Raw genomic sequence first — 11,976 nt, 5'->3', positions numbered from 1 at the left:
AAAACTAAGTTTCTCCAATCTTCTCAAAACTCTGGATTATGATAGAGGGCTGTGAGACTGTGACCTGAGTGCAAAAATGGAGGCTCTAGACCCTTCCAGAGCTGAGATATCAAAGTTCAAAATTTCGACGCGAAAAAAAAACGACAGTGTTACCCCTTTCGTTTTTTTCCGTTTTTGGGCGAAAAATTAAGTTTCTCCAATTTTCTCAAAACTCTGGATTATGATAGAGGGCTGTGAGACTTTGACCTGAGTGCAAAAATGGAGGCTCTAGACCCTTCCAGAGCTGAGATATCAAAGTTCAAAATTTCGACCCGAAAAAAAAACGACAGTGTTACCCCTTTCGTTTTTTTTTCGTTTTCGGGCGAAAAATTAAGTTTCTCCAATCTTCTCAAAACTCTGGATTATGATAGAGGGCTGTGAGACTTTGACCTGAGTGCAAAAATGGAGGCTCTAGACCCTTCCAGAGCTGAGATATCAAAGTTCAAAATTTCGACCCGAAAAAAAAAACGACAGTGTTACCCCTTTCGTTTTTTTCCGTTTTTGGGCGAAAAATTAAGTTTCTCCAATCTTCTCAAAACTCTGGATTATGATAGAGGGCTGTGAGACTATGACCTGAGTGCAAAAATGGAGGCTCTAGACCCTTCCAGAGCTGAGATATCAAAGTTCAAAATTTCGACCCGAAAAAAAAAACGACAGTGTTACCCCTTTCGTTTTTTTCTGTTTTTGGGCGAAAAACTAAGTTTCTCCAATCTTCTCAAAACTCTGGATTATGATAGAGGGCTGTGAGACTTTGACCTGAGTGCAAAAATGGAGGCTCTAGACCCTTCCAGAGCTGAGATATCAAAGTTCAAAATTTCGACCCGAAAAAAAAACCCACAGTGTTACCCCTTTCGTTTTTTTCCGTTTTTGGGCGAAAAATTACGTTTCTCCAATCTTCTCAAAACTCTGGATTATGATAGAGGGCTGTGAGACTATGACCTGAGTGCAAAAATGGAGGCTCTAGACCCTTCCAGAGCTGAGATATCAAAATTCAAAATTTCGACCCGAAAAAAAAAACGACAGTGTTACCCCTTTCGTTTTTTTCCGTTTTTGGGCGAAAAATTAAGTTTCTCCAATCTTCTCAAAACTCTGGATTATGATAGAGGGCTGTGAGACTGTGACCTGAGTGCAAAAATGGAGGTTCTAGACCCTTCCAGAGCTGAGATATCAAAGTTCAAAATTTCGACCCGAAAAAAAAACGACAGTGTTACCTCTTTCGTTTTTTTCCATTTTCGGGCGAAAAATTAAGTTTCTCCAATCTTCTCAAAACTCTGGATTATGATAGAGGGCTGTGAGACTATGACCTGAGTGCAAAAATGGAGGCTCTAGACCCTTCCAGAGCTGAGATATCAAAGTTCAAAATTTCGACCCGAAAAAAAAACGACAGTGTTACCCCTTTCGTTTTTTTCCGTTTTTGGGCGAAAAATTAAGTTTCTTCAATCTTCTCAAAACTCTGGATTATGATAGAGGGCTGTGAGACTTTGACCTGAGTGCAAAAATGGAGGCTCTAGACCCTTCCAGAGCTGAGATATCAAAATTCAAAATTTCGACCCGAAAAAAAAAACGACAGTGTTACCCCTTTCGTTTTTTTCCATTTTCGGGCGAAAAATTAAGTTTCTCCAATCTTCTCAAAACTCTGGATTATGATAGAGGGCTGTGAGACTGTGACCTGAGTGCAAAAATGGAGGCTCTAGACCCTTCCAGAGCTGAGATATCAAAGTTCAAAATTTCGACCCGAAAAAAAAAACGACAGTGTTTCCCCTTTCGTTTTTTTCCGTTTTTGGGCGAAAAATTATGTTTCTCCAATTTTCTCAAAACTCTGGATTATGATAGAGGGCTGTGAGACTTTGACCTGAGTGCAAAAATGGAGGCTCTAGACCCTTCCAGAGCTGAGATATCAAAATTCAAAATTTCGACCCAAAAAAAAAAAACGACAGTGTTACCCCTTTCGTTTTTTTTCGTTTTCGGGCGAAAAACTAAGTTTCTCCAATCTTCTCAAAACTCTGGATTATGATAGAGGGCTGTGAGACTGTGACCTGAGTGCAAAAATGGAGGCTCTAGACCCTTCCAGAGCTGAGATATCAAAGTTCAAAATTTCGATGCGAAAAAAAAACGACAGTGTTACCCCTTTCGTTTTTTTCCGTTTTTGGGCGAAAAATTAAGTTTCTCCAATTTTCTCAAAACTCTGGATTATGATAGAGGGCTGTGAGACTTTGACCTGAGTGCAAAAATGGAGGCTCTAGACCCTTCCAGAGCTGAGATATCAAAGTTCAAAATTTCGACCCGAAAAAAAAACGACAGTGTTACCCCTTTCGTTTTTTTTTCGTTTTCGGGCGAAAAATTAAGTTTCTCCAATCTTCTCAAAACTCTGGATTATGATAGAGGGCTGTGAGACTTTGACCTGAGTGCAAAAATGGAGGCTCTAGACCCTTCCAGAGCTGAGATATCAAAGTTCAAAATTTCGACCCGAAAAAAAAAACGACAGTGTTACCCCTTTCGTTTTTTTTCCGTTTTTGGGCGAAAAATTAAGTTTCTCCAATCTTCTCAAAACTCTGGATTATGATAGAGGGCTGTGAGACTATGACCTGAGTGCAAAAATGGAGGCTCTAGACCCTTCCAGAGCTGAGATATCAAAGTTCAAAATTTCGACCCGAAAAAAAAAACGACAGTGTTACCCCTTTCGTTTTTTTCTGTTTTTGGGCGAAAAACTAAGTTTCTCCAATCTTCTCAAAACTCTGGATTATGATAGAGGGCTGTGAGACTTTGACCTGAGTGCAAAAATGGAGGCTCTAGACCCTTCCAGAGCTGAGATATCAAAGTTCAAAATTTCGACCCGAAAAAAAACCCACAGTGTTACCCCTTTCGTTTTTTTCCGTTTTTGGGCGAAAAATTACGTTTCTCCAATCTTCTCAAAACTCTGGATTATGATAGAGGGCTGTGAGACTATGACCTGAGTGCAAAAATGGAGGCTCTAGACCCTTCCAGAGCTGAGATATCAAAATTCAAAATTTCGACCCGAAAAAAAAAACGACAGTGTTACCCCTTTCGTTTTTTTCCGTTTTTGGGCGAAAAATTAAGTTTCTCCAATCTTCTCAAAACTCTGGATTATGATAGAGGGCTGTGAGACTGTGACCTGAGTGCAAAAATGGAGGTTCTAGACCCTTCCAGAGCTGAGATATCAAAGTTCAAAATTTCGACCCGAAAAAAAAACGACAGTGTTACCTCTTTCGTTTTTTTCCATTTTCGGGCGAAAAATTAAGTTTCTCCAATCTTCTCAAAACTCTGGATTATGATAGAGGGCTGTGAGACTGTGACCTGAGTGCAAAAATGGAGGCTCTAGACCCTTCCAGAGCTGAGATATCAAAGTTCAAAATTTCGACCCGAAAAAAAAAACGACAGTGTTACCCCTTTCGTTTTTTTCCGTTTTTGGGCGAAAAATTATGTTTCTCCAATTTTCTCAAAACTCTGGATTATGATAGAGGGCTGTGAGACTTTGACCTGAGTGCAAAAATGGAGGCTCTAGACCCTTCCAGAGCTGAGATATCAAAATTCAAAATTTCGACCCAAAAAAAAAAAAACGACAGTGTTACCCCTTTCGTTTTTTTTCGTTTTCGGGCGAAAAACTAAGTTTCTCCAATCTTCTCAAAACTCTGGATTATGATAGAGGGCTGTGAGACTTTGACCTGAGTGCAAAAATGGAGGCTCTAGACCCTTCCAGAGCTGAGATATCAAAGTTCAAAATTTCGACCCGAAAAAAAAACGACAGTGTTACCCCTTTCGTTTTTTTCCATTTTCGGGCGAAAAATTAAGTTTCTCCAATCTTCTCAAAACTCTGGATTATGATAGAGGGCTGTGAGACTGTGACCTGAGTGCAAAAATGGAGGCTCTAGACCCTTCCAGAGCTGAGATATCAAAGTTCAAAATTTCGACCCGAAAAAAAAAACGACAGTGTTACCCCTTTCGTTTTTTTCCGTTTTTGGGCGAAAAATTATGTTTCTCCAATTTTCTCAAAACTCTGGATTATGATAGAGGGCTGTGAGACTTTGACCTGAGTGCAAAAATGGAGGCTCTAGACCCTTCCAGAGCTGAGATATCAAAATTCAAAATTTCGACCCAAAAAAAAAAAACGACAGTGTTACCCCTTTCGTTTTTTTTCGTTTTCGGGCGAAAAACTAAGTTTCTCCAATCTTCTCAAAACTCTGGATTATGATAGAGGGCTGTGAGACTTTGACCTGAGTGCAAAAATGGAGGCTCTAGACCCTTCCAGAGCTGAGATATCAAAGTTCAAAATTTCGACCCGAAAAAAAAACGACAGTGTTACCCCTTTCGTTTTTTTTTCGTTTTCGGGCGAAAAATTAAGTTTCTCCAATCTTCTCAAAACTCTGGATTATGATAGAGGGCTGTGAGACTTTGACCTGAGTGCAAAAATGGAGGCTCTAGACCCTTCAAGAGCTGAGATATCAAAGTTCAAAATTTCGACCCGAAAAAAAAACGACAGTGTTACCCCTTTCGTTTTTTTCCGTTTTGGGGCGAAAAATTAAGTTTCTCCAATCTTCTCAAAACTCTGGATTATGATAGAGGGCTGTGAGACTATGACCTGAGTGCAAAAATGGAGGCTCTAGACCCTTCCAGAGCTGAGATATCAAAGTTCAAAATTTCGACCCGAAAAAAAACCCACAGTGTTACCCCTTTCGTTTTTTTCCGTTTTTGGGCGAAAAATTACGTTTCTCCAATCTTCTCAAAACTCTGGATTATGATAGAGGGCTGTGAGACTATGACCTGAGTGCAAAAATGGAGGCTCTAGACCCTTCCAGAGCTGAGATATCAAAATTCAAAATTTCGACCCGAAAAAAAAAACGACAGTGTTACCCCTTTCGTTTTTTTTCCGTTTTTGGGCGAAAAATTAAGTTTCTCCAATCTTCTCAAAACTCTGGATTATGATAGAGGGCTGTGAGACTGTGACCTGAGTGCAAAAATGGAGGTTCTAGACCCTTCCAGAGCTGAGATATCAAAGTTCAAAATTTCGACCCGAAAAAAAAACGACAGTGTTACCCCTTTCGTTTTTTTCCGTTTTTGGGCGAAAAATTAAGTTTCTCCAATTTTCTCAAAACTCTGGATTATGATAGAGGGCTGTGAGACTTTGACCTGAGTGCAAAAATGGAGGCTCTAGACCCTTCCAGAGCTGAGATATCAAAGTTCAAAATTTCGACCCGAAAAAAAAACGACAGTGTTACCCCTTTCGTTTTTTTTTTCGTTTTCGGGCGAAAAATTAAGTTTCTCCAATCTTCTCAAAACTCTGGATTATGATAGAGGGCTGTGAGACTTTGACCTGAGTGCAAAAATGGAGGCTCTAGACCCTTCCAGAGCTGAGATATCAAAGTTCAAAATTTCGACCCGAAAAAAAAACGACAGTGTTACCCCTTTCGTTTTTTTCCGTTTTTGGGCGAAAAATTAAGTTTCTCCAATCTTCTCAAAACTCTGGATTATGATAGAGGGCTGTGAGACTATGACCTGAGTGCAAAAATGGAGGCTCTAGACCCTTCCAGAGCTGAGATATCAAAGTTCAAAATTTCGACCCGAAAAAAAAACGACAGTGTTACCCCTTTCGTTTTTTTCTGTTTTTGGGCGAAAAATTATGTTTCTCCAATTTTCTCAAAACTCTGGATTATGATAGAGGGCTGTGAGACTTTGACCTGAGTGCAAAAATGGAGGCTCTAGACCCTTCCAGAGCTGAGATATCAAAATTCAAAATTTCGACCCCAAAAAAAAAAAACGACAGTGTTACCCCTTTCGTTTTTTTTCATTTTCGGGTAAAAAAAATTGTTTCTCCAATCTTCTCAAAACTCTGGATTATGATAGAGGGCTGTGAGACTATGACCTGAGTGCAAAAATGGAGGCTCTAGACCCTTCCAGAGCTGAGATATCAAAATTCAAAATTTCGACCCGAAAAAAAAAACGACAGTGTTACCCCTTTCGTTTTTTTTCCGTTTTTGGGCGAAAAATTAAGTTTCTCCAATCTTCTCAAAACTCTGGATTATGATAGAGGGCTGTGAGACTGTGACCTGAGTGCAAAAATGGAGGTTCTAGACCCTTCCAGAGCTGAGATATCAAAGTTCAAAATTTCGACCCGAAAAAAAAACGACAGTGTTACCCCTTTCGTTTTTTTCCGTTTTTGGGCGAAAAATTAAGTTTCTCCAATTTTCTCAAAACTCTGGATTATGATAGAGGGCTGTGAGACTTTGACCTGAGTGCAAAAATGGAGGCTCTAGACCCTTCCAGAGCTGAGATATCAAAGTTCAAAATTTCGACCCGAAAAAAAAACGACAGTGTTACCCCTTTCGTTTTTTTTTCGTTTTCGGGCGAAAAATTAAGTTTCTCCAATCTTCTCAAAACTCTGGATTATGATAGAGGGCTGTGAGACTTTGACCTGAGTGCAAAAATGGAGGCTCTAGACCCTTCCAGAGCTGAGATATCAAAGTTCAAAATTTCGACCCGAAAAAAAAAACGACAGTGTTACCCCTTTCGTTTTTTTCCGTTTTTGGGCGAAAAATTAAGTTTCTCCAATCTTCTCAAAACTCTGGATTATGATAGAGGGCTGTGAGACTATGACCTGAGTGCAAAAATGGAGGCTCTAGACCCTTCCAGAGCTGAGATATCAAAGTTCAAAATTTCGACCCGAAAAAAAAACGACAGTGTTACCCCTTTCGTTTTTTTCTGTTTTTGGGCGAAAAATTATGTTTCTCCAATTTTCTCAAAACTCTGGATTATGATAGAGGGCTGTGAGACTTTGACCTGAGTGCAAAAATGGAGGCTCTAGACCCTTCCAGAGCTGAGATATCAAAATTCAAAATTTCGACCCCAAAAAAAAAAAACGACAGTGTTACCCCTTTCGTTTTTTTTCATTTTCGGGTAAAAAAAATTGTTTCTCCAATCTTCTCAAAACTCTGGATTATGATAGAGGGCTGTGAGACTTTGACCTGAGTGCAAAAATGGAGGCTCTAGACCCTTCCAGAGCTGAGATATCAAAGTTCAAAATTTCGACCCGAACAAAAAACCCACAGTGTTACCCCTTTCGTTTTTTTCCGTTTTTGGGCGAAAAATTACATTTCTCCAATCTTCTCAAAACTCTGGATTATGATAGAGGGCTGTGAGACTATGACCTGAGTGCAAAAATGGAGGCTCTAGACCCTTCCAGAGCTGAGATATCAAAATTCAAAATTTCGACCCGAAAAAAAAAACGACAGTGTTACCCCTTTCGTTTTTTTCCGTTTTTGGGCGAAAAATTAAGTTTCTCCAATCTTCTCAAAACTCTGGATTATGATAGAGGGCTGTGAGACTGTGACCTGAGTGCAAAAATGGAGGCTCTAGACCCTTCCAGAGCTGAGATATCAAAGTTCAAAATTTCGACCCGAAAAAAAAACGACAGTGTTACCCCTTTCGTTTTTTTCCGTTTTTGGGCGAAAAATTAAGTTTCTCCAATTTTCTCAAAACTCTGGATTATGATAGAGGGCTGTGAGACTATGACCTGAGTGCAAAAATGGAGGCTCTAGACCCTTCCAGAGCTGAGATATCAAAATTCAAAATTTCGACCCGAAAAAAAAAACGACAGTGTTACCCCTTTCGTTTTTTTCGTTTTTGGGCGAAAAATTAAGTTTCTCCAATCTTCTCAAAACTCTGGATTATGATAGAGGGCTGTGAGACTGTGACCTGAGTGCAAAAATGGAGGCTCTAGACCCTTCCAGAGCTGAGATATCAAAGTTCAAAATTTCGACCCGAAAAAAAAAACGACAGTGTTACCCCTTTCGTTTTTTTCCGTTTTTGGGCGAAAAATTAAGTTTCTCCAATTTTCTCAAAACTCTGGATTATGATAGAGGGCTGTGAGACTTTGACCTGAGTGCAAAAATGGAGGCTCTAGACCCTTCCAGAGCTGAGATATCAAAGTTCAAAATTTCGACCCGAAAAAAAAACGACAGTGTTACCCCTTTCGTTTTTTTTTTCGTTTTCGGGCGAAAAATTAAGTTTCTCCAATCTTCTCAAAACTCTGGATTATGATAGAGGGCTGTGAGACTGTGACCTGAGTGCAAAAATGGAGGCTCTAGACCCTTCCAGAGCTGAGATATCAAAATTCAAAATTTCGACCCGAAAAAAAAACGACAGTGTTACCCCTTTCGTTTTTTTTCATTTTCGGGCGAAAAATTAAGTTTCTCCAATCTTCTCAAAACTCTGGATTATGATAGAGGGCTGTGAGACTTTGACCTGAGTGCAAAAATGGAGGCTCTAGACCCTTCCAGAGCTGAGATATCAAAGTTCAAAATTTCGACCCGAAAAAAAAACGACAGTGTTACCCCTTTCGTTTTTTTCCGTTTTTGGGCGAAAAATTAAGTTTCTCCAATCTTCTCAAAACTCTGGATTATGATAGAGGGCTGTGAGACTATGACCTGAGTGCAAAAATGGAGGCTCTAGACCCTTCCAGAGCTGAGATATCAAAGTTCAAAATTTTGACCTGAAAAAAAAAAACGACAGTGTTACCCCTTTCGTTTTTTTCCGTTTTTGGGCGAAAAATTAAGTTTCTCCAATCTTCTCAAAACTCTGGATTATGATAGAGGGCTGTGAGACTATGACCTGAGTGCAAAAATGGAGGCTCTAGACCCTTCCAGAGGTGAGATATCAAAGTTCAAAATTTCGACCCGAAAAAAAAAAACGACAGTGTTACCCCTTTCGTTTTTTTTCATTTTCGGGCGAAAAATTAAGTTTCTCCAATCTTCTCAAAACTCTGGATTATGATAGAGGGCTGTGAGACTTTGACCTGAGTGCAAAAATGGAGGCTCTAGACCCTTCCAGAGCTGAGATATCAAAGTTCAAAATTTTGACCCGAAAAAAAAAACGACAGTGTTACCCCTTTCGTTTTTTTCCGTTTTTGGGCGAAAAATTAAGTTTCTCCAATCTTCTCAAAACTCTGGATTATGATAGAGGGCTGTGAGACTATGACCTGAGTGCAAAAATGGAGGCTCTAGACCCTTCCAGAGCAGAGATATCAAAGTTCAAAATTTCGACCCGAAAAAAAAACGACAGTGTTACCCCTTTCGTTTTTTTCCGTTTTTGGGCGAAAAATTAAGTTTCTCCAATTTTCTCAAAACTCTGGATTATGATAGAGGGCTGTGAGACTTTGACCTGAGTGCAAAAATGGAGGCTCTAGACCCTTCCAGAGCTGAGATATCAAAGTTCAAAATTTCGACCCGAAAAAAAAACGACACTGTTACCCCTTTCGTTTTTTTTTCATTTTCGGGCGAAAAATTAAGTTTCTCCAATCTTCTCAAAACTCTGGATTATGATAGAGGGCTGTGAGACTTTGACCTGAGTGCAAAAATGGAGGCTCTAGACCCTTCCAGAGCTGAGATATCAAAGTTCAAAATTTCGACCCGAAAAAAAAACGACAGTGTTACCCCTTTCGTTTTTTTTTCATTTTCGGGCGAAAAATTAAGTTTCTCCAATCTTCTCAAAACTCTGGATTATGATAGAGGGCTGTGAGACTATGACCTGAGTGCAAAAATGGAGGCTCTAGACCCTTCCAGAGCTGAGATATCAAAGTTCAAAATTTTGACCTGAAAAAAAAACGACAGTGTTACCCCTTTCGTTTTTTTCCGTTTTTGGGCGAAAAATTAAGTTTCTCCAATTTTCTCAAAACTCTGGATTATGATAGAGGGCTGTGAGACTTTGACCTGAGTGCAAAAATGGAGGCTCTAGACCCTTCCAGAGCTGAGATATCAAAGTTCAAAATTTCGACCCGAAAAAAAAACGACAGTGTTACCCCTTTCGTTTTTTTTTCGTTTTCGGGCGAAAAATTAAGTTTCTCCAATCTTCTCAAAACTCTGGATTATGATAGAGGGCTGTGAGACTTTGACCTGAGTGCAAAAATGGAGGCTCTAGACCCTTCCAGAGCTGAGATATCAAAGTTCAAAATTTCGACCCGAAAAAAAAAACGACAGTGTTACCCCTTTCGTTTTTTTCCGTTTTTGGGCGAAAAATTAAGTTTCTCCAATCTTCTCAAAACTCTGGATTATGATAGAGGGCTGTGAGACTATGACCTGAGTGCAAAAATGGAGGCTCTAGACCCTTCCAGAGCTGAGATATCAAAGTTCAAAATTTCGACCCGAAAAAAAAACGACAGTGTTACCCCTTTCGTTTTTTTCTGTTTTTGGGCGAAAAATTATGTTTCTCCAATTTTCTCAAAACTCTGGATTATGATAGAGGGCTGTGAGACTTTGACCTGAGTGCAAAAATGGAGGCTCTAGACCCTTCCAGAGCTGAGATATCAAAATTCAAAATTTCGACCCCAAAAAAAAAAAACGACAGTGTTACCCCTTTCGTTTTTTTTCATTTTCGGGTAAAAAAAATTGTTTCTCCAATCTTCTCAAAACTCTGGATTATGATAGAGGGCTGTGAGACTTTGACCTGAGTGCAAAAATGGAGGCTCTAGACCCTTCCAGAGCTGAGATATCAAAGTTCAAAATTTCGACCCGAACAAAAAACCCACAGTGTTACCCCTTTCGTTTTTTTCCGTTTTTGGGCGAAAAATTACATTTCTCCAATCTTCTCAAAACTCTGGATTATGATAGAGGGCTGTGAGACTATGACCTGAGTGCAAAAATGGAGGCTCTAGACCCTTCCAGAGCTGAGATATCAAAATTCAAAATTTCGACCCGAAAAAAAAAACGACAGTGTTACCCCTTTCGTTTTTTTCCGTTTTTGGGCGAAAAATTAAGTTTCTCCAATCTTCTCAAAACTCTGGATTATGATAGAGGGCTGTGAGACTGTGACCTGAGTGCAAAAATGGAGGCTCTAGACCCTTCCAGAGCTGAGATATCAAAGTTCAAAATTTCGACCCGAAAAAAAAACGACAGTGTTACCCCTTTCGTTTTTTTCCGTTTTTGGGCGAAAAATTAAGTTTCTCCAATTTTCTCAAAACTCTGGATTATGATAGAGGGCTGTGAGACTATGACCTGAGTGCAAAAATGGAGGCTCTAGACCCTTCCAGAGCTGAGATATCAAAATTCAAAATTTCGACCCGAAAAAAAAAACGACAGTGTTACCCCTTTCGTTTTTTTCCGTTTTTGGGCGAAAAATTAAGTTTCTCCAATCTTCTCAAAACTCTGGATTATGATAGAGGGCTGTGAGACTGTGACCTGAGTGCAAAAATGGAGGCTCTAGACCCTTCCAGAGCTGAGATATCAAAGTTCAAAATTTCGACCCGAAAAAAAAAACGACAGTGTTACCCCTTTCGTTTTTTTCCGTTTTTGGGCGAAAAATTAAGTTTCTCCAATTTTCTCAAAACTCTGGATTATGATAGAGGGCTGTGAGACTTTGACCTGAGTGCAAAAATGGAGGCTCTAGACCCTTCCAGAGCTGAGATATCAAAGTTCAAAATTTCGACCCGAAAAAAAAACGACAGTGTTACCCCTTTCGTTTTTTTTTTCGTTTTCGGGCGAAAAATTAAGTTTCTCCAATCTTCTCAAAACTCTGGATTATGATAGAGGGCTGTGAGACTGTGACCTGAGTGCAAAAATGGAGGCTCTAGACCCTTCCAGAGCTGAGATATCAAAGTTCAAAATTTCGACCCGAAAAAAAAACGACAGTGTTACCCCTTTCGTTTTTTTCCGTTTTTGGGCGAAAAATTAAGTTTCTCCAATTTTCTCAAAACTCTGGATTATGATAGAGGGCTGTGAGACTTTGACCTGAGTGCAAAAATGGAGGCTCTAGACCCTTCCAGAGCTGAGATATCAAAGTTCAAAATTTCGACCCGAAAAAAAAAACGACAGTGTTACCCCTTTCGTTTTTTTCCGTTTTTGGGCGAAAAATTAAGTTTCTCCAATCTTCTCAAAACTCTGGATTATGATAGAGGGCTGTGAGACTTTGACCTGAGTGCAAAAATGGAGGCTC

This window comes from Pimephales promelas, chromosome 15, assembly GCF_988280905.1.
Source record: "Pimephales promelas chromosome 15, fPimPro1.hap1.1, whole genome shotgun sequence".
Classification (NCBI taxonomy): domain Eukaryota; kingdom Metazoa; phylum Chordata; class Actinopteri; order Cypriniformes; family Leuciscidae; genus Pimephales; species Pimephales promelas.
Note: the sequence above shows the minus strand (reverse complement) of the source record.